Below are 23985 nucleotides of genomic sequence, written 5' to 3' on the forward strand. Positions count from 1 at the left end.
CCTAAAAATGGCCACTGTCAACTGAAGGCTCAAGTCATCATTTAGGCCCTCCAAAAATTTCTCCTGCCTAGCTGCATCAGTATTAACATCATTAGGAGCATAACATGCAAGATTATTAAATTCCTCCACATAAGCATTAATTGTGCGACCTCCCTGGCGCAAACTACGAAACTCCTTTTTCAGACTCATAGCACTAGCAGACACATGTGCAACACGAAAAGCATCCTGAAATTGAGGCCATGTGATGGTAGCAATGGGATAAGTGACCAAGTAATTGTCCCACCAAGCTGCAGCAGGACCCTCCAACAAATGTGAGGCAAACCTCACCCTCTCTACATCAGTGCATCCGATCGTCTCCAGGTTCCTATTGACTGCATAGAGCCAGTCATCAGCCACAATAGGTTCAGGGGAACTGGAGAACCTCTGAGGATTCAACCTCAAGAACCTGGTAAGCATATCCATAGGTTGCGGTGGCGGCGGATTGTTGTTGTTCTGGTTCTGAGTAAGCAACTAGATCAACTGGGCCTGTCCCTTAATAACCTGATGTATGTATGGTGGTACTCCATTGCCATTGTTGTCTCCTCCTGCAGTATTGCGTCTAGTATCACGCCTCGGTGGCATCTGGTGGACAAGCATAGAAGAATTGTAGATATAATAGGGCCAAGGCTATGTATATATAAATATATTCTACTCATATGCATAATATGATCAAGCCAACAAAACACAACAACGAATAACACCAACAAACAAACAACAAACAATATGGTAATATTATATATATAGTCGAATAATTTCGACAGTAAGCAATTTAACAAACAACTACCAATCAAGCAAACAATCTAGTATCTTCATACCACAAAAGTGGGCATAATCAGATACGCTAACACGATAACATTGCAATATAAAACAAACATGAATGGTGGTCTTAGCACTAGTTCCTACTTAACTGTTCAAGATACTTGAGGGGGTTAACTAATAAACAGTAAGAAGGATAGCTAGTTTATAAAATAACTTTCACTCCTATGGCTTTTCTAATCCATTTTCTAGGGTCATGTCCTACAGTCAACACACTGCTCTGATACCATCTGTAACGACCAAACCTCGAAGGATTTGAGTCTCTGTGCTTACCGTGCTAGTCACTGGATCGAACTCGCTAGCACACACAGTATAGATGAATACCAGAATAGCAAGTGCATCATTTATTACATCGTATGATCCAGAATATATAAAATAAAACAATCTGCATAGCACTTGGCTAGCTTTATTCAACCAAACAGCGGAAAGTAGCAAAAAAAAATAACGATGAGTCCCATCATAGCCCACTGGCGATGCTGAGTGCAGACTCGTGACCCTAATGGTACCTTACTCTTCGTCTGAATATCCTGCAACATGAGACGTTGCAGCCATATAGGTCAATACTTTGAATGTATTGGCAAGTTACACAGGAGTAATAATATAGCAGACCTACATGTATATGCATAGTATAACAAAAGGAAGGCTTGAGGGTTTATTTTTGCAGAAAGCTGATTTTATCCTAATAACTACCTAATAGTCAAATTTCGTTTAGTTCTTTTATTACTATAATTAAATGCACAAGTTTGATTTGGCAAAATCAACTCCAACCTACCCTTTATTAAGTTGCCCAATAAATTTATTAAGTGTCACATCTGTCAAGATCATCCAACAACTATAATGGCATAGTCGCTCAAATTTACCCATAACTGGGGGCACGGCTAATCATGATTAGTTTTAATACTCTGCAGAGTTTAGTACGCTTTACCCACTGGACCCAATCCGAAGATTGAGACGAAGTCTTTCAGAAGAGGTTCCCTTGACCACCTGACGGCCACATCCCACCTACATATGCTACATCTATCGACACTGTCTGGGCCAGGGTTCCAACAACTGATCAACTAAGCCAGAGCCCATATAGCCAGTGGCCGCACATGGAAGCTACTAGTCACTAAGTCTGTCTGATCTTTTTGAGCCTGGGCAGCATTCCACTTAGGGTGCACTCTCATGAGCGCATGGCCTTAGAAAAGGTGCAAGACCCCATGTTGCCTTCCCTCAACACCAAGCAATACCACTTCCGCCCAGAGGTGAGTTAAATCCTGAGTTACTACTCAATTTGTTAAATATATATAATCCTCACATAAACTCAATGAATACACGAACCACCCCCGTCTACAAAGCATACCAACCTACCACTACCACGATTTGCAAAGACGGGAAGATAGCTCATCAGCATAGCAAAAATAATATAGTATTCCTATACATGAATATATTCATAGTGTGATATAACTACATGCATAGAAAACAATAGGTAAAGGATGATCAACATGTAACTTTCCTTGGTTCTGGTTCAGAAAGTCACACTCCTGATAATAGCTCGCGTCGCACTCCGGACAATCTACACGTTTCACACAATTCAACAAATCAATCACCGGAACATGAAAATATCCAAAACAAAACCAACAGCAAGGAAAACATTTTAAAAACTCAACAACAGAAGATTAACAAAACCTAAAATGCACTATGGTCACAATGCAAAAAGAATCACTCGATTCCGATAAACAGTTTGAGAGTTATGGCCTCCGAAAGATTTAATTCAAATTCAAACGAATTCAAATTTGAACAGAGCAAACATGTGCAAAGTTGGTACTGTGATAATGTGCTGATTTTAGGAGTGCATAGGAAAAAGAATTACCTAAATTGGACTTATACACTAAAAGTTATAGCAATTAGAAGTTTTGGTGAAAAACTGAAAAAGACAAAAGGAACAACAGAAAACTCCTGATCTGCTCATGCGTTTACTGTAGCACGTGGCCACGTGTCACCACGTGATTGGCTAAAGCTTACTCTGTGTGTGCGTGCTCACCAGAGAACAGAGGATGGCAGCGGCGGTCTCGGGCGTCGGCGGCGGCGGCGGCTCTCCGGTGGTGTTCCGGCGCAGACAAAGGTACGGACGGGTGCAACATTGAGTGGCGGAGGCGGTGGTGAAGTCAGACGGCGGTGGGGCGTGCTCTACGGGCGGCGGCAACCACGTGAACCTCGGTGCTCCGACGGCGACGGCGTTCGGTTGTGTCTCCGACGACAACAAGGTGTCAGAAAAGTGCGCCGTTGAAGGGGAAGTTGAACGGAGCAAATAGAGTGGCCTTAGGTGTCCTTACGGTGGCGGAAGGAGGCGGTGAACGACGGCGGCCATGAGCTACTCCGGCGAGATCCAAAACAACCCAGGCAGCTCGTGCAGCAGCAGGAGGGTGAAACAAGGGTTACGGGGTCTCCCTTAGAGCTTAGGTCTCGCACACGGCAGGTCGGTGCGTGCTGGGTTGGCTAGGGCGCGAGCGCGAGTCGGGTGCGGCCTCGACGTGCGTGCGCGCGGCGGTCGAGCGGGGTCTGGCTCGGGGAAGAAATAGGTGCGCAGGGCCCATGATCAGTGGCTGCAGGCGAGGTGGATCGGGCGCGGGTCGGGTGCGAACGACGCTGCTGCGTACCGCTTCGTGGGAAGTGGGCTGCTGCGGCAGGAGCTGGGCCGTGGCGTTGGCTGGCTGGCTGGCCGGCTGGTGTTTTTTTAAACAAAAACTACAGTAGCAGAACGAAATAAATAAAATAAAATACACAGTATAAATTCTAAATAGAAATACCTAGACACACAGTAAAAATAGTTCTACAGCTATAAACTACAGGAACACTAGTTCCAATACTAATGCAATTATGGAAATTCATTTTGATGCAAAAGGCCACACAAACAGTAAAATAACACACAATTAAAATACTTTGAAGAACACAAAAATTACCAGAACATATCAGATGAACTGGAAATAATATTCTGCACATTATGAACATTTTTAAAATAGGGGAGAAGTCATGTTATCTCCACTCCAAATAAATTGCCTTTTGTTGCATAATGATTTGAATATTCTGAAAAAGCAAATAATGCAATAAAAATATGATATGCATATGTATGATCTATTAACATCCTAATTTAGGAAAACCGGGATGTTACATAAATGGGTCGCTAAAAGGCCGAAATATGTACATTGTGAAAATTGGCCCATCCACTGAATGGGCCATTAACAGGCCGAAATCTCATCGGGCCGATATTGAGCCCAAATATATAGTGGGCTGTTAACGGGCTCGAACTAACGATGGGTTGCAATGGTGTCAAATCTTTAACGGGTCTTTAACGGGCCGAATTGGCACATCCCGTATGGGCCGTGGGCTTAAATGGACCTGACACAAGTAGGCCTTATATGGGCATGCCTGCTATTTTTTACTAGGCCGGCCTTTTTCACCGGAATGGGTCACTGTTGGGTCGTGCCACGTGTCGACCTATCATAGGCGCCTCCTGTCCAATTAGTGGATGGCATCTGTCCCAACGGTGAGGCAACACGTGTTTCCTCCGGCCAATGATGATTTTACACGTGGAAAATCCCCATTAGTCTCGGCTGTTAACGGGTTATCGGATCCAAAATCGGACCCGATAGCTTAACGGTGTTCCGTTATGGTGGATGCCACGTGTCGGTCACCCTTGACGAAAGCACTTCTGTGACGCACTATTTATCGTCATGGAAGTGGATACTTCCGTGATGATAATTTTGGTAGTGTCATGGAACACTTCTACGACAGCACAGGTATGACTATCTTGATTCTGTCATAAATTTGTCATGGATGTACATGCATGAAAGAAAACGTGACCTGCTGTGACAAACACGTATAATCACAGAAGTGTATTTTTTTGTAGTGGTGGACTTTCACTTGGCTCAACGTAAGACCGGCGGGTAGAATGTCACTAGCGGATGCCCCCGAGGATCGTCTCCTTGAAGAACTCCTTCCAAATAGGTTCATCATGTCCGCGTACAATTTTCTGAAAATAAAAATTGTGGACTGACAAAAATTTGTCAACAAAACTTTGTAAGATTGATAGCAACTACTCATAAGGATGCATAGAGGCCATAATAAGCATTCAAACAACTTAGAACACTGAGAATTCAACAGGCAAGCACATCTACAGCAGCACCAAGAGTAGCTATTTATTCAAAGTATAAACCACTAAAACAAAAACTAATTTGACAAATGGTGGAGTCACATGCCAAGCAACAATCTCCCGAAACAGTTTTGGAAATGGAGCTTCGAGCAAAGAGATCGAAATTGGCAGCAAAATGGGCAAGAACTCGGGAGAGAGAGGGAGAGTGATTTTTTCTGGAGGTAGGCGACAATGTGGGATGAAGAGATAAGTGAGGGGGGCCACGTGGGGACCACAACCCCCCAGGGCGCGCCAGGGGGTGCTGGCGCGCTCAGGTGGGTTGTGCCCACCTGGTGCGCCCCCTCTGGTTATTTTTGCACCAGAAATTCTTAAATGTTCAGGGAAAAATCATATAAAATTTTCAGGGCATTCTGAGAACTTTTATTTTTGGGTCATTTTTTATTGCACGGGAAATTCTGAAAACAGACAAAACATGGCATTTTATTTAACTAATAAAAACAGAAAATGAAAGGTGGGGATAGAAAGTAGTGCTTACTAAATTCATCAACTTCATACCGCTCAAGAATGATTCATTAATAAGGTTGATCACGTCTTATTAACAACCACTTTTGGTTAGCATGAAACCGAAGAACTTTCGTAAATCACTAAGTTACCTCAATGGGGATATGCATTTCCCCAACAATAAGCATTTCATATTTCTTTTTGAAAGTAGGTAGAGGTATTTGAAAACTTCCAATAGTAATTGTCGGAGATTTTTCAATAACATTAATACCATTCACTTGGAATTGTTTCTTCGGAAAGTGCTCCGTATGCTCATTACCATTGATATGAAAAGTGACCTTGCTTTTATTGCAATCAATAACAGCCCCTGCAGTATTCAAGAAGGGTCTACCAAGGATAATCGACATATTGTCGTCCTCGGGCATCTTAAGTATAACAGAGTCAGTCAAAATAGTAACATTAGCAACAACAATGGGCACATCCTCACAAATACCGTTAGGTATGGTAGTTGATTTGTCAGCCATTTGCAAAGATATTTCAGTAGGTGTGAGTTTATTCAAATCAAGTATTTTATACAAAGATAAAGGCATAACACTAACACCAGCTCCTAAATCACATAAAGCAGTTTTCTCATAATTCTTTTTGATGGAGCAAGGTATAGTTGGTATTCCCGGATCTCCAAGTTTTTTAGGTACTCCATCTGTCGTGGAATTGTCAGGGCAGATGTCCTAGAGAAAGGACTTAGTCGTAGGGCCATCGCAACTAGGAAGCTTAAAGGGGTTAATCGGGACAAAGGACACGAGAGGTTTTATACTAGTTTGGCCCCTTACGATGAAGGTAAAAGCCTACGTCTAGTTGTGTTGGTATTGCTAGGGTTTCGATCACCAAGAGGCTCAACTCGCCGGCTTGGTTCTCAATCTCTTGTTTCTTGCCCTAAGCCGCCACTGGGTCGTCCCCTTATATACACGGGTTGACGCCTGGTGGCCTACAGAGTCCCGGCCGGCTTATAATCGTGTCCGGCTCGGTGACTTCCTTTACATGCCTTTCTTTACAAGTCTTTCCTTACATACGGCGGTTCATAATATCAGGCCTTAAGCCGCCTCCAGGCCTTTGGGCCTTCCATAAGATTTAATAAACTATCATCTTGAATGTTTACTGGGCTTCTTGTGTAACCCGCCATTGGGGCTGACCCGGCCCCTTCTGGGCGGGTAATAACTGATAGTTATATCCCCAACATTAGGCCCCAGGTTGACTTTGAACTTCGTTCTTTGTCAATCTTCAATACTTAGACAAAAATCCATCTTCTTATCTTCGCTGAAGTTTTTGTAACCCGTCGTGACGTCATCTCTTGAAAACGCACAAAACTTTTATGACATCATCTCCCAACGGATCTTTTATCTTTAATGTTTCCCGAGAATCGAGGCGCCTGTGTAGCTGGATAACCATTATTCGGCTCTCCCTCGATTTTCGCGCCCGTCTGTTCACATCTTTCCCTTATAAATAGGCACGCCTCGGCCTTCCTCATTCTCCTCTCTCGCTCCGTCTTCTTCCTCTCGCAACCCTCCTGCTGCTCGAGCCTCACAGACGTCGCGTGTCTCCTTCGTCTCCGTCAACCTTAGCCGCTACATCAACTCGAACTGGTCCAGAGAACGGCGGCGACCTCCGCAGAAGACCTGTGATTGTAAGTTTTCTTCTCAGATCCACATTTCGGGTTTCCAGATTCCTTCGTGTTCTTCCTAGTTCATCGCAGTCCCTTGTAGTTCTTCCCCGCTAGGCCGCTTCTTGATCCAAAAAGATATATATATATATATATATATATATATATATGCTCGTGCGGTAGTGTTTTTGTGCCTCTTCTTGACCCACAGATCCCTTTCTCTGATTCAAAGACTGCATTAGAATTTACAGACTCCTCTGCGCTGAACTTTTTAGGTCTAGAATTTTTTCATTTTGAATAGCCATTTGATCTGGAATAATACCAAGCAATTTAGGAAACTTGTTTGTCTCAACACTTAGCTGAATTTGCCTTCTTCAAATATCTATAATCATGGCGGCTTACCATGCCGGCTTACTTTTCCTTATATGTCATTAGCCCTTAACTAAGCCGCCATTACTTATTTGCATCATCATCACTTAACTGTTAATCTCACCATTAAATTGAACCGGCATGTTTCCTTTCTTTTCAGTTCGTCTTTGCACATCATGTCGTCCAAAGCACCAACCATCTATAACTGGGTTCCCTCAATCGTAACTGAGGAAAGTTTGAAGGAGTTTTTCACCATAGGATTTCTGCCAGGAAAATACGTCATGTCTTACCGTGCCCCTGACTCAGAAGAAGAACGGCCCAATCCAAGAGACGGCGAAGTGACTGGTGCAACATACATAAGCAGATACTTACCAAAGATAGCAGAGGTCATAGCGTTGATTTGGCGCTTCAAACCGGCTAGTTCTCCAACCACCGGTTTCAGGGCTTCCTCGGCGTCTACAGCTCTTTTGGTCAAACCGGCTTTTTCGGTTTCCCATTCAGCACGATCTTGATTAAAGGATTCTTTCAATTTTTCCATTCCGGCCAGGGCCTGCGTCAGCTCCTCTTTGGCTTTTGCAGCTTCGGCTTGTTGAGACTTAACATTTTCTTGCAAGTCAGAGTTTTGGGCATCTTTGCTTCTCGGTTCAGCCTGCAACATTGAAGGTATATTCAACAAAACAACATATTTATGCACTAAGTATAAAGCATATAACAAGTTGTCCACTTCATACTTGGGGGCTAATGCCTATTTGCTCTCAAATACTACCCTCTATGCAAGTCTCCAGAACAATGCAAGCATTATCCTTGACACTTGGGGGCTAATGTACGTTTTTTCTAAACTGGCGGTGTGGATTAAAAACCGGATTAACTTGCCAAGTTAAACCGGCCTTTGGGGGCTATGCTGCAGAACGTTATCTAATTTTTCAAACATGAGTCTTATCTATGATTGAGGACACGCCTTGGCAAGGATCAATGATGGGATGCTTAAAGTGTTACAAAGACCCGGTTTATGATTGACAATCATAAAATGGCTCTTGGAGGCTACTTGGAATAGTATTTCAGCTATAAATCAATGTGCCAGGGAGAAGCATTTACCTCATATCGTTCTTTCATCAAATTCACCAAACCGGCTTCATAATCCCGGTTTGAGTGCAGACGGTTCAAGAAGCCGGAATGAAGCTCATCAGCGTTAAGATGAGCATAGTTTGATAAGTTGCTGCTCCATTTACCTTTATCCCTGGCAATTTGCTCTTCTTTGGCACTATGCTGAGCCAAAATGACGGGATGACCAGGAGAGCTGTGGTCTGCTCCAGTAATAATAGCGTCGTCACCTTGGCCTTCAGGGATTTTGATGGATGATAATGGAATTTCAGTGTCTTTCATTGGATTAACCCGGTTTGGTTCTACCGGTTCAGTATCAGGGGCGGCAGGCTCAGCATCTGTTGGTTTGTCAGTATGTTGACCGTTAAGGGGCGGATCATCAAAAGTTGTTTCAGGATGGAGGCATTCTGGTTCACCAGTCTGCTCCGGTTCACCGCTTGGTTCTTCTTCTTCGGCAACAGGGTCTTCTGGCAGATTGGCGACCCGAGCTTTCTTGTTGGGTCTGGCTTTGGCCCTGCAAACAGAATAAAAAAGGATTAATATCCTGTTCAAAAGATGTAGGGCGCATTGAAAGGAAAGGTTTTTCATAACTCACCCGGCCACAGTTTTCAAAGGGGGAGTTGAGTTGCTATCGATTCACCAGAAGAGGAAGGAGGTGTCACCTGATAATTTGAATCGGACAGATTAAGAGGTTGTCTGAAATAACCTGCCTTGGGGTAAGAATGGTCGGAAGTAGGAGAGACCTCAGACCGGCGCTTCCGAACCAGAGTATCAGGTAAACCGGTAGAGATGACCTGTTGGCCACTGTGCCGGGTTGTCCGGCGAGCTTCATGTTGTTGAGTCTTCAAAATAAATTTTGGATCCAAGTGAGCAAGAGGATGAGAAAAGCTTACTTTCCGGATTGTTTGGCGAGTTTTTTGTGTTGGCATAGAGTCTGAACCGGAGGAAAGGGGAATTACCTCTACGTCCTCAGCCTGACTAGCTTCTGCCTCCTCCTGAGGAAGATCATTGCTAACAAGATGCATAAAAAGAGAGCCAAGTGAGTCAAGTTCTACCTCAACTTCTGGGTCATCAGTATCATCATCAAGTTCCATAGTAATCCGGCCAGCCGTTTTCCGCTTTGACGTCTGTTTTACGGCTTTGGTCTTCGGGCGGGTTGGTTTGACCACTTTATCTCCAGTTGGCTTTGCCGCTTTCTCTATGGATTTCCATTTCCAGAAAGGGTCATCACCCTATACATATAAAGAAGAAGGGTTACAGCTTGTATAAGTCAAAGATATTAGAGATGAAGAGGAAGTGTAATGCTTACAGCAGGCGGTTTGTTCTTGGTGTGGAAGGGATTCAGACCGGTTTGACTACAGACCAGTTCCGGTTCATTCAGAATTTTCTTTACCCCTTCAGTAACTTCTTCCTCAGATAATTGGATGTTGCAGTGGTGTTGAGGATCGTCAACTTCACCAGTATATTCGCACATTAAACCGGGACGCCGGCTTAGCGGCAAGATACTCCAGGATATCCAACAGCGCACAAAATCCACACCTGTTAAACCGTTTGCCATAAAGGCCCGGAGCTTGGTGATTTGAGGAGCGTATTTTGCCCTTTCTGAAGAGCTCAGGCGTTGTGGCATTGGGTGAGTATTGGATAATCTATGATCACGGAAGCCGGGGAGGGGATTTTCATCCTCAGGCGAAGTGTCTCTGCAATAGAACCATGTTTGATTCCATTCCTTTGGGTGGCTATGATGTTTGGCCTGAGGAAATTCCACTTCTTTCCGCTTTTGAATCGAGACACCACCAAGCTCTGTGTTCGGGCCATTCACAAACTCTGTGCGCCGGTTTAAGTGAAAGAAATCCCGGAACAGTTCTGCAGTTGGTTCTTCTTGTAAATAGACTTCACAAAAGACTTGGAAATTGCATAAGTTGGAGACTGAGTTGGGACCAATATCTTGTGGATGCAGTTGGAAGCTGGCAAGTATGTCTCGATAAAATTTTGACCCTGGCGGTTTGAAACCACGGCCTATATGGTCAACAAAGATTACCACTTCGGCTTGTCTTGGGGTTGGAGGATTCTCAATTCCTGGAACTCGCCATTTGATCTCAGTTTTCTTAGGCAGAGAGCCGATGCTAACCATCTCATTGAGTTGAGCCTCAGTAACCCGGGAACGAGCCTAGTTGCAGGCAGTGAATTGTTTGGCCATTGCAAAGCGAACAAACTGAAAATGAAAGGCCGGTTTACAAATTATGCATGATTATACACAAGAGACAAGGGAGTAAGAAACATACTGATATGATAAATGGTACAACCCGGAGACTAGTATAATGAGAAAGAAAGGTAATGCTAGCGCAGGATTGATCAGACACTGTTAAACCGGAGCATAATTATGAAGGTAACATGCTCTTCCGGTTTATCACAGGGCTAATGGCATGGACTATTTATACAATGATAAACCGCTTATATTGGTGCGAGGAGAAACGGATCTCACAGGAACATAGAAACAGATCTCACAGTGATGTATAAAACTTTCGGATCTAAAGATAAGACAGAAAAGCAAAAATAATTGGATCTTGAAGGGGTGCAGAACTGAAGCAATTTTTGACAGATTAGATCAGTTCTTTGCGCATAAGGATTTGTGATGACCATGGTAGGTAAGCTACGGCAAGAGATGCATCAAGCATGAAGTGTCCATCTATTAAAGGAAGAACAGGGAAGAATAGCACTGATGAACTTCGGAAGAACTGCAAAGAATGTCGAAACCCTAGAACAGATCTATGGTGAAAAAAGCAGAGAACTTACCGGAGCTGGTGAGGAAGCGGAAGGGCGCCGCGGTTTTCTGGTGCGTTCAGGGCGATGCAGCGGCCAAGGTCGGAGTAGAGACGACGGTCGACGGTGGCGGCGGAGTTCCAGAGGCTGAGCGGCGCAAGGAAGATGACGCAAAGAGGGGGGGAAACGGTGAAAATGACCCCTCGGTCCTATTTATAAGGCAAAGTGAAAAAATGGCAAGTACGGGAATCGAGGAGCCCAAAAAATGGATAAGTTAATAAAGGTGTTGCCTTGATGACTGGATATATATTAAATGAAGGAAATCTCTGACATCAACGGATGGATGACGTCAGGACGGTTTATCGTAATTTTGAAGTATGACATCACGGTGGTTTACAAGATCAAAAATGAAGATAAGAGAGAAGATTTTTTCTAAAGTGTGGAAGATTGACATGAACAAGTTCAAACCAATCTGGGGCCTAATGTTGGGGATATTACTACTGGAGCTAAACCGGCCTTATGTAGCCGGGTTGACTCTTTGAAGATTAGAAGCCCATGAAGATGTAAAGATGATGGCGCTTTACGGAGGTCCCAAAGGCGGGTTATAGTCTGTAAATGTAAACCGGCCTAATCATGTAACTCGTATAGTAAGATAGAAAGAGAGAGGCCGAACCGGATACGTTTATAAACCGGCTTCGGGACTCTGTAGTCCGGCGGGCGTCAACCTATGTATATAAAGGGACGACCCGGCCGCGGTTTAGGAACAGACAACAACAACAACAACAACTCGAGAGCCAGACAAAGCGGATTCGCTCCCTGGCCTTCGAAACCCTAGCAATACCAATCACAACTAGACGTAGGCTTTTACCTTCATCGAAGGGGCCAAACTAGTATAAAACCTCTCGTGTCCTTTGTCCCGATTAACCCCTTTAAGCTTCCTAGTTGCGATGGCCCTACGACTAAGTCCTTTCTTTAGGACATCTGCCCTGACAATTCCACGACAGATGGAGTACCTAAAAAACTTGGAGATCCGGGAATACCAACTTACCTTATATGTCATTAGCCCTTAACTAAGCCGCCATTACTTATTTGCATCATCATCACTTAACTGTTAATCTCACCATTAAATTGAACCGGCATGTTTCCTTTCTTTTCAGTTCGTCTTTGCACATCATGTCGTCCAAAGCACCAACCATCTATAACTGGGTTCCCTCAATCGTAACTGAGGAAAGTTTGAAGGAGTTTTTCACCATAGGATTTCTGCCAGGAAAATACGTCATGTCTTACCGTGCCCCTGACTCAGAAGAAGAACGGCCCAATCCAAGAGACGGCGAAGTGATTGTTTTTACTGACCACATGAACCGTGGCTTCTCACCGCCCGGCTCAAAGTTCTTTAGAGTGGTCCTCCACTTTTTCAAACTCCACCCTCAAGATATCGGGCCCAATTCCATATCTAACATCTATAACTTCCAAGTGCTCTATGAGGTGTATCTTCAACAAGAGTCGACCATGGAGCTGTTTAGAGAATACTTTTATCTGAACCGGCAGAACGAGTGCACCAACGGCCTCGGCTTAGAACTTGGAGGCATCTCAATTCAGCGCCTGCAGGGTGTTGTCTTCCCCCTCATAGTCTTACCAAGTCACCCAAGGACTGGAATCAGACTTGGTTCTACTGTCAAGACATTTCACCGGCAAACGAGAAGCCGCTGCCGGGTTATCGCCCCAATCGTCTTGACTCCAAGTTCGCGCTTCCTGACAAGCTTACTGTCGCTGAACACAAGAGGCTGATACCATCCATCAAAAGGATTAACGCTCTGTTAGGGAATGGGTTAACTGGAGTTGATCTGACCCGCTGCTGGATCTCATGGCGGGTCATCCCTTTAAGCCGTCGGTCAAAGCTGATGTATGAGTATGGTGGAGGCCCGAATGACTCTCTTCGTCACAGCCCTACTCAATTAACAGAAGAAGATATTGTTTCAATGTCAACCCTTCTGGCGAACGGGAAATACGAAGATTGCAGTATTGTCGGGTTAAACCCCTTCTGCAAGCTTAACCCGGTGCCAGAAGTAAGGATATTCTGATTTCCCTCCTTTGTATTTTTCCCAGCCGTATTGTTTTAATACTTGCCTGACATTCCATCTTGTTTTTACCTATCTGCGGGCCAACTCTGACTTTTGGAAAGTTAAATATGACCACGAAACCGCCAAGAAAGCGAGAGCCGCCGCCATAAATGCCAAGAAAACGACTCGGAGGTCGAAAAAGAAGAAAAAGAACACTGTTGAAGATTGGATGAAGCTTGACGATACATCTGATTCAGAGGTTGTTGGGTATATTACTACTGGAGGTAAACCGGCCTTATGTAGCCGGGTTGACTCTTTGAAGATTAGAAGCCCATGAAGATGTAAAGATGATGGCGCTTTACGGAGGGCCCAAAGGCGGGTTACAGTCTGTAAATGTAAACCGACCTAATCATGTAACTTGTATAGTAAGATAGAAAGAGAGAGGCCGAACCGGATACGTTTATAAACCGGCTTCGGGACTCTGTAGTCCGTCGGGCGTCAACCTATGTATATAAAGGGATGACCCGACCGCGGTTTAGGAACAAACAACAACAACTCGAGAGCCAGACAAAGCGGATTCGCTCCCTGGCCTTCGAAACCCTAGCAATACCAAGCACAACTAGACGTAGGCTTTTACCTTCATCGAAGGGGCCGAACTAGTATAAACTCCCATGTCCCCTTGTCCGGTTTAACCCGTTTAAGCTAACCCGTTGCGATGGCTCCACGACTAAGTCCTTTCACAAGGACATCTGCCGTGACAAACCCACGACAGTTGGCGCCCACCGTGGGTTATCGCACGATGGTTTTGTGTTCTTGAAGGGCAGCTTCGATGGACTCAAGGGATACGTTGTGGGCCGGATGACGAAGAGTCGCCGAGGCAAGCTCTACATCAACAATGCAGGATGGGGTCCCGAGGCCGATTCAATCGAATACGGGTACCGGGTTCCCTTCGGTGGGATTCACGTCTTCATCGGCAAGATTGGTGAACCGGCCCCCGAGCCGGACATCTGCACCGACATCATCGAAACGGCTCGGCGTGCAAGTTCTTCGCCGGTTCAGCCCGAGGCAAGGCATGTTTTTGTAGGTGTCGTCCATGGATCAGGGTACGAGGACGGACCGGTGTCCGATGGGGTAACCGTAGTCTGCTCTGATGATGAGTCTTCTAGAGAAACCGAATCGCTTTACCAGTTGCAGGACGGCCGGATTGAGGAAGGATCCGAGGGCAACAGTATTCCGGATTCCCCCGGTCTGCCAAACCGGGCCGCCATCTTCATGGCCGGCACACAATCGGCGCCTCATTCATCTACCGCCACAGCAATGCTCTCCGGTTCAGCAACAGCCACACCAGCAGGGGCAGGAAGCTCGGCGCCACCTCCGGCACAAGTCTTGTCTGATTTGTTTGACGCTCTGGCAACACTGATGTCCGCGGAGGTAGACGCAGCAGCCAGGGATCAGCACGATGCGGAGATTGCAAAAGTGAAAGATCAGATAGCCCGGGCTAAAGCGGACCTGGCAGCAGAGAACGCCAGGATGGCTATGGAGCGGGCCGAGTTGGAAGCACAGGCTTACCGGATTAGACTGGATCAGAATGCTTCAGAGGAAGTCATGAGAAGAAGGTACCGATCACGTCTCCCGTCGGTTTATGAGCCACGGAATCTTTTCAACACGCCAGGTGCAGGAGCTGGTAACCAACCCACGCTAAACCGGGCGGGGGCGTCGGGAGCAGGAGCGCCGGTTCAGCCGCGCATGACGGACCTGCCTCGCCAGAACAATGTTGTACCATCAACGCCACTCGGGCATTATTCCAACCCGTTGGACAACATTGTGGCCGCCGCTTCACGCCTGGCAGCCCTCCTAACTGACGGCGAGTCACCAGTTGCAGTGGAAGCACGTCGGGCCAGGGATCTCCTTCAGACAGCACTAAATCAACAGCAAGCATATTCACACAGCCGTGAGAGGATTCATTCCACTCCCCGTCCAAGCCGGAGTTATAGCAAACACGTGGAAGACGAACCGGCCGTGTCCAGTAGTGCACGCCACCGAAATTCTCCATGAGGGAACAACCCGGCTGGGGGAGGTGCTAATGCGCAAGATGTTGTGGACCATGGCCGCGCACGTCGAGAGGCCAAGTTGACAGCTCGACACGAAGCACGACAGCATACTCCGGTTCACCCCACCGCCTCCGTGGAGCCAGGGGCGATGTTCAGTTCCTTAGGAGTACCGTGTTTAACTCCTGCTTTGCGTAATGTGCGACTACCCAAGGATTTCAAGGGACCTCATAAGGTACCAAATTATACCGCCGATTTCCATCCATAGGCGTGGGTGGAGAGCTATGAGATGGCAATGGAGATGTTAGATGTGGATGAGGCGGTGTGTGCTAAATATTTCACCATGATGTTGGAAGGAACAGCTCGCACTTGGTTGAAGAGCTTGCCGACCAACTCTATTGGATCATGGGCCGAACTGAAGCACTGATTTATCCAGAACTTCAAGGATACGTGTAAGCAGCCAATGTCAATTGTAGATCTGGCCGCTTGTGTCCAAGAGGAAGGGGAGTCCACGACCCATTGGGTCAAACGGGTCTCGGTGATTTTGCATTCATCAGATCGTATCAATGCAGACACCGCAGTGTTAACGTTAGAGGGCAATTGCCGTTTCAAACCGTTGAAACAGAAGTTGGGAAGGCTCAAACGTCACTGCAATGACATGTCAACACTCATGGCCGCTTTGGTTAAATATGCCGATTCAGATAATACCAAGGATCCGGATTCAGAGGAGGACAAACCGGAGAAGGGTAAGAAGACCGGCAATGCCAAAGGCCAACAACACAATCCGGTAGGCCATGGAAACGCTGGTAAGCACAAGGCCGACAGTGGTTTGGACTTTGTCGCAAATACCAATGCGCAGGAGAATGGCCAGCGCCGTAAAGGCAAGCAGCCCCAGAGGGGTGGAGGTCCAGGCAACAATTTGGAGCGTTTGTTAAATCAGCCCTGTCCAAAGCATGGATGGAAGGAGAAACCGGCATCACATCTCTGGAAAGATTGTTATATCATGCGGGATTTCAAGAATTCCAATATGTTCCAATATGACAACGGTCCGCCCGGCAGTTCGGGAGGAGGTTTCCACGGGCCGGGTTACGAAGGCGGTGGTTCCGGTTTAGGGTTTCCAGGCAATCAAACCGGACACGTCAATCAAGGATACCAAGGCAACCAGGGAGGTTACAACCATCAAGGGAGTCAGCAGCAGCAGCAGCAGTCGGGTTATCAGAGCAATCCCAAACAGCTGAACAGCGGGCAATATCATGTCTTCACTACTAGTTTGTGCAAACGTGATCAGAAGCTTCACAAAAGGGCAGTCAACTCTGTTGAGCTAGCAGTACCTCAGTATTTACGCTGGTCGGAGCAACCTATTTTGTGGAGCTGAGAGGATCACCCGCCCCGGGTTGATAATCCAGGTCATTTGGCCTTGGTGGTAGCCCCTCAAGTTGGGGGATACAAGTTCACTAAAGTGCTCATGGATGGGGGAAGTAGTATCAATATTTTGTATTATGATACATTCCGCCGTATGGGGTTGACAGATAAGGATCTTAAACCGTCGAATACGGTATTTCATGGTGTGGTGCCTGGTAAGTCTGCATATCCCGTTGGTAAGATAGCTTTGGAGGTAGCTTTTGGAGATGACTATGATTCAAGGTCAGAAACATTGACATTTGAGGCGGTGAAGATCAAAAGTCCGTACCACGCCTTGTTTGGGCGGCGGTTTATGCTAAGTTTATGGCAAGGCCATGTTATGTTTACCTACAGCTTAAAATGCCAGGTCATAAGGGGACTATCACAGTACATGGAGGTAGAAAGATTGCTTTGGAGTGTGAAGAAAGCGATGCGGCTTATGCTGAGTGGTTTGTGCCACGGAGGAGTTAAAATTCTATAAGGAGCAAGTTGATCCGGCAGACATGACCTCCTTAAAAAATCCAACTACGGAACATGATCCAGCATTGAAGTTCAAATCAGCTACAGACACTAAGATGGTTGACTTTGTCCCTGGCGATTCATCCAAACAGTTCAGCATCAGCGCTAACCTGGATCCCAAATAGGAAAGCGCGCTCATCGAGTTCATCCATGAGAATCGGGACATCTTTGCATGGAAACCTTCTGACATGCCAGGTGTACCAAGAGAACTCGCTGAGCACACACTCAACATTGATCCTAAATTCAAACCAGTCTGACAGTTCCTCCGCCATTTCAACAAGGAAAGGCGCAAGGCTATAGGTGAAGAGGTCGCCCCTTTGTTGGCTGTTGGGTTTATTGTTGAAGTTTTTCATCCAGAGTGGTTAGCCAATCCGGTGCTGGTTCTTAAGAAAAATGGCACTTGGCGCATGTGTGTGGACTACACAGATTTAAACAAGGCTTGCCCTGCAGACCCCTTTGCTCTCCCTCGCATTGATCAGATAATTGATGCTACGGCGGGTTGTGACCGTTTGTGTTTTTTGGATGCTTACTCTGGTTATCATCAGATCAAAATGGCAGTTAAGGACTAGGAGAAGACAGCCTTTATAACTCCCTTTGGAGCCTTCTGCTATGTTTCCATGCCCTTTGGACTCAAGAGTGCCTAGGTAACTTACCAGCGATGTGTTCAGAATTGCCTTCATAAGCAAATTGGGCGCAATGTTCATGCGTATGTAGATGATATTGTGGTCAAATCCAGAAAGGAGGAGACTTTGATAGATGATCTACGGGAAACCTTTGACAATCTCCGGGTTTACAAGATGATGCTCAATCCGGAGAAGTGTGTTTTCGGTGTCCCGGCAGGCAAGCTCTTAGGCTTTCTGGTTTCAAACAGAGGCATTGAGGCTAATCCGGAAAAGATTGCAGCAATTACGTCCTTGGCTAAACTAGCGTGTATTAACGATGTGTAACGTCTGGCCGGCCGGATTATAGCCTTGAGCCGGTTTATCAGCCGCCTTGGAGAGAAGGCCATCCCCTTATATCAGATGCTCAAGAAAACGGATAACTTTGTCTGGAGTGAGGCAGCTGATAAGGCGTTTGAAGATCTGAAGAGGCAGCTCGTGGAACCGCCCGTGCTGGCAGCACCGATCGACAAAGAGCCGTTATTATTATATGTGGCTGCTAATGCCCGGGCTGTCAGCGTAGCCATTGTGGTAGAGCGCAAGGAGCTTGGCAAAGAGTATCCGGTTCAACGGCCAGTTTATTATATCAGCGAGGTGCTCATTGAATCAAAGTAGAGGTATCCGCATTGGCAGAAACTGGTGTATGGGGTGTTTATGGCAAGCCGGAAGCTCAAACACTATTTTCAGGGCCATCCTATCACAGTGGTCAGTTCAGCTCCTCTGGGCGACATCATTCAAAACAGAGAGGCAACTGGCCGGATTGCCAAGTGGGCCATTGAGCTTGGACCCCACGGGCTCAAATATAAGTCCCAGGCACTCGTAGATTTCATCAACGATTGGACGGAGTTACAGGCACCTGAGGAGAAACCAGATAATACATATTGGACTATTCATTTTGATGGGTCCAGACAGTTAGAGGGTTCGGGGGCTGGAGTCGTATTAACTTCCCCACGAGGTGATAAGTTTTGTTATGTCCTCCGTTTAATGTTCCCTTGTACTAACAATGTAGCTGAATATGAGGCTTTACTCCACGGTCTTCGGATGGCTAAAGAGATGAATTTGAGCTGGGTTAAGTGCTTCGGCGATTCAGATCTAGTGGCTCAGCAAGTGTCTGGCACTTGGGATTCTAAGGACCCACTCATGGTTGCATATCGAGGTGGACGCAGTGGCTGGTCACTTTAAAGGTTATCAGGTGGACCATATAGACCGGCGGAAGAATGGAGCGGCAGACGCTTTAAGTCGTCTTGGTTCCCAATGTAAACCGGTTCCGCCCAATGTCTTTCTTGATGTATTGCACAATCCGTCAGTCAAAATACCAACCGAAGAACATTTGGCTATTCCTGATCCGGAGGCTCAGTTGGTGGCAGCTCTGCATGCCATACCAGATTGGACGATCCCATATCTGGATTACATGAACCGGGACGAGTTACCAACTGAGGAAACGTTGGCTCAACAGATAATCCGGCGTTCCAAGTCCATGACCATACTCAACGGGGAGTTACATCGTTACAGTGTTTCAGGAGCAATTCAACGATGCGTTTATCCTCAAGAAGGTTGTGAGATTTTGCGAGAAATTCATGAAGGGGATTGCGGTCACCACGCCGGTTCAAAGTCGTTGGTTGCTAAAGCTTTTCGCCACGGTTTTTACTGGTTGACGGCGCATGCTGATGCGGAGGATTTAGTCAAAAGATGTGATGGATGTCAAAAGTTTGCCCGTCGTGCGCACGTTCCGGCTCAAGAGTTGCGGATGATTCCAATTACATGGCCGTTTGCAACTTGGGGGCTGGATATGGTTGGACCCTTCAAGCGCTCCAAGGACAAGAAGACCCATCTGTTAGTAGCAGTTGATAAATTCACTAAATGGGTAGAGGCAGAGCCAGTCAGCAAGTGTGATGCAGCCACGGTGGTTCAATTCATCAAAAAGGTGATATTCCGGTTTGGCTTTCCACATAGCATTATAACAGATAATGGCACTAACTTGTCAAAAGAAGAGATGGAAGAATTCTGTCAACGTGAGCACATCCGGCTTGATCTAGCATCAGTGGCTCACCCCCAATCTAATGGTCAAGTGGAAAGCGCAAATCAAGAAATTCTACGGGGTATCAAACCAAGGCTTATGGTTCCCTTAAAGCGAACGTTGGGTTGTTGGGTCGAGGAGCTACCTTCTGTGTTATGGAGCATCAACACCACACCCAATAGGTCTACGGGTTACACGCCTTTCTTCATGGTTTATGGAGCTGAGGCGGTTCTTCCTAGTGAGATCCATCACGATTCGCCCCGTGCGGCAGCTTATCTTGAAGTTGATAATGAGAAGGCACGTCAGGATTCTCTGGACCTGTTGGATGAGGAGCGGGATCTTGCAGCAGCACATTCGGCGATTTATGAACAAGATCTTCGACGCTATCACAGCCACCGAGTTAAAACTAGAACCTTTTAAGAAGGTGATTTGGTGCTCCAGCTCATCCAGGATCAGACTGATATGCACAAGTTATCCCCCCCTTGGGAAGGACCCTTTGTGGTCAGCAAAAATCTGCACAACGGATCCTACTACCTCATTGATGTTCGAGAGAATGAAGACTCACGTCAATCGGAGGAGGAGACAAAGCGGCCATGGAACATAGCTCTCCTTCGGCCTTACTATACTTGAAGCCATAGGCTCTTCACCTGTACATATTTATGACAGTGTATATACCATATAATAAACCGGGGCCTCCATTATAAGCGGGGTATCTGTTCTTTCTTATATCATGTGTGTGCTTTTCCAAGTTAACGGTCAAAGCGGAGTCTTTGTTAAACCGGCTTTAGCAGCTGCATAAAGATACAGAAAATCACTAGGGGGCTTGGTCATGTTTGAACCACAGCTACACCTCTTGATAGGCATTTCAGCCACACAAGGGAAATTTTGTGGAGCCAAAGAGAGTATTGTACACAGTACAAACTCAAACATAGGCACACGCTGAGCATCGCTCACAAAGTTACTTGGGGGCTCTTTTTTGCAAAGCAACAAAGAGTTTGAAAGGACCCTCATAATTGGCTATCAAGCCACGGCTTGGAAGCCTGGTGTATTCACCTAAAACCCCGGGTTAACCTGCCTTCATCAAGTAAGCCACTCCTATCCAGGTAATCCTGGCATGACCCATCGAACGTTTGACAAGTCAATCTTTTACAGATCCTGAACTTGTCACAGTTAAACGATGATTGGTTAATTGGAGGCCCATCTTAAAAGGCTTTGTTAAATGGTTTAACTCAGAGGCCTGGCAGCCCATGAAAAGCCTCGATTTGGAGCTTGGCAGCTCGTAAAAAGCCTCGCATATTTTCCTATTTGAATTTTGTTTACAATCATAAGTATTTTTTAATAAACCGGCGTCCTTGACCCGGCTTGCTTTCCAACCACCAGTTGTTGGCACATGATCAATTATAAACCGGTAGTCATTGACCCGGTCTGGTTTGACTAAATCACCAGTGTTATGAAGAAAATTCGGTAGTTATACCAGTCCGGTTTAATAGATAGACCAGCATTATGAAGATGAAATTATCAAACGTATCGGGTTGGTGTTAAACACTTTTGCTGTATACACGTTTGGTCAATCAATGAGGTATGTTCTGTACATTATTTTTTGTACAAACACTTGATTACTCAGCTCAAGTACTATAGACTTCTTGGATATTATGACATGTTTAGCGGTAAACCGCTAGACACTTTTTAAGTTTTTTGGACCCAGGAAGGCAAGTCATCATAGGCTATGCATAAAATATATCCTGAAGGGCGGCACAGATTGTCACAAAGTGTTATGAAACATGCTCGATGGCATGGCAGATAAACAAAGTTTCAGCTATCCTATTACATGAAGCTTCAAAGTGGCTCAAACAGTGCCATTGTTTTTCATAGTAGCCATGTAAATCGGCGACCGGATCAGGACTCTTCATCACGACGGTTTCACGGTTGCGGACCAGTTGGTGTAGGCACTTCTTCATCCCTCCCCAGCCGCTGGAAATCAGCCGTTGACCAATCGATTTCGGTTAAAGCTTGGAACACTGCTTCCTCATGGATAAGATCAGAAGGGTTAATATCAGGGGCATAAGTGTGCTTACGAATCGGAGGCACAAGTTCTTCGACTTCATGGATCACGGCCGGCTGTCTTCTCCCTTCTGCATCATAAAACGGTTGAAAATGGGACAAATCGGTGTCCTCGGCCAATTTGTTGGCCGCTAGCCGCATCTGCTTGGTCAGCCGCCGAAGATCATCATTGTCAAATTTTGAACCGTCTTCTTTAACGCCTGGATATCCTTTAATGATATCCTCCGCTTCAAGGTCTGGAATCCAGGCCTTGGCTCAAATAAGGGCGGTTAATGCTCCTGCTCTCGCAGCGGCTCTTTTCAACTTGACAATACGCGCCGGTAACATGCTCAGCTTCTCAAGGGTCTCTTTAATCAACGTTGGCGCCAGTTTGTTATAAGCCGCCGTACTAATGGCTCGCTGGGATCCAGAGTATAGCTGCTCAACCAATGTATATGCCGCTTCGAGCTTCATCCGCATATCTGCACCAAGATGGGTGATCCGAGTTCCTGCCAAAGATTTTAACAACATTTTGGTCAGTTTTAAGATTCATTGACTGGTGCAACATACATAAGCAGATACTTACCAAAGATAGCAGAGGTCATAGCGTTGATTTGGCGCTTCAAACCGGCTAGTTCTTCAACCACCGGTTTCAGGGCTTCCTCGGCGTCTACAGCTCTTTTGGTCAAACCGGCTTTTTCGGTTTCCCATTCAGCACGATCTTGATTAAAGGATTCTTTCAATTTTTCCATTCCGGCCAGGGCCTGCGTCAGCTCCTCTTTGGCTTTTGCAGCTTCGGCTTGTTGAGACTTAACATTTTCTTGCAAGTCAGAGTTTTGGGCATCTTTGCTTCTCGGTTCAGCCTGCAACATTGAAGGTATATTCAACAAAACAACATATTTATGCACTAAGTATAAAGCATATAACAAGTTGTCCACTTCATACTTGGGGGCTAATGCCTATTTGCTCTCAAATACTACCCTCTATGCAAGTCTCCAGAACAATGCAAGCATTATCCTTGACACTTGGGGGCTAATGTACGTTTTTTCTAAACTGGCGGTGTGGATTAAAAACCGGATTAACTTGCCAAGTTAAACCGGCCTTTGGGGGCTATGCTGCAGAACGTTATCTAATTTTTCAAACATGAGTCTTATCTATGATTGAGGACACGCCTTGGCAAGGATCAATGATGGGATGCTTAAAGTGTTACAAAGACCCGGTTTATGATTGACAATCATAAAATGGCTCTTGGAGGCTACTTGGAATAGTATTTCAGCTATAAATCAATGTGCCAGGGAGAAGCATTTACCTCATATCGTTCTTTCATCAAATTCACCAAACCGGCTTCATAATCCCGGTTTGAGTGCAGACGGTTCAAGAAGCCGGAATGAAGCTCATCAGCGTTAAGATGAGCATAGTTTGATAAGTTGCTGCTCCATTTACCTTTATCCCTGGCAATTTGCTCTTCTTTGGCACTATGCTGAGCCAAAATGACGGGATGACCAGGAGAGCTGTGGTCTGCTCCAGTAATAATAGCGTCGTCACCTTGGCCTTCAGGGATTTTGATGGATGATAATGGAATTTCAGTGTCTTTCATTGGATTAACCCGGTTTGGTTCTACCGGTTCAGTATCAGGGGCGGCAGGCTCAGCATCTGTTGGTTTGTCAGTATGTTGACCGTTAAGGGGCGGATCATCAAAAGTTGTTTCAGGATGGAGGCATTCTGGTTCACCAGTCTGCTCCGGTTCACCGCTTGGTTCTTCTTCTTCGGCAACAGGGTCTTCTGGCGGATTGGCGACCCGAGCTTTCTTGTTGGGTCTGGCTTTGGCCCTGCAAACAGAATAAAAAAGGATTAATATCCTGTTCA

Source organism: Triticum urartu, chromosome 7A (assembly GCF_056163025.1).
Source record: "Triticum urartu cultivar PI428250 chromosome 7A, HENAU_Tu73, whole genome shotgun sequence".
NCBI classification, from domain to species: domain Eukaryota; kingdom Viridiplantae; phylum Streptophyta; class Magnoliopsida; order Poales; family Poaceae; genus Triticum; species Triticum urartu.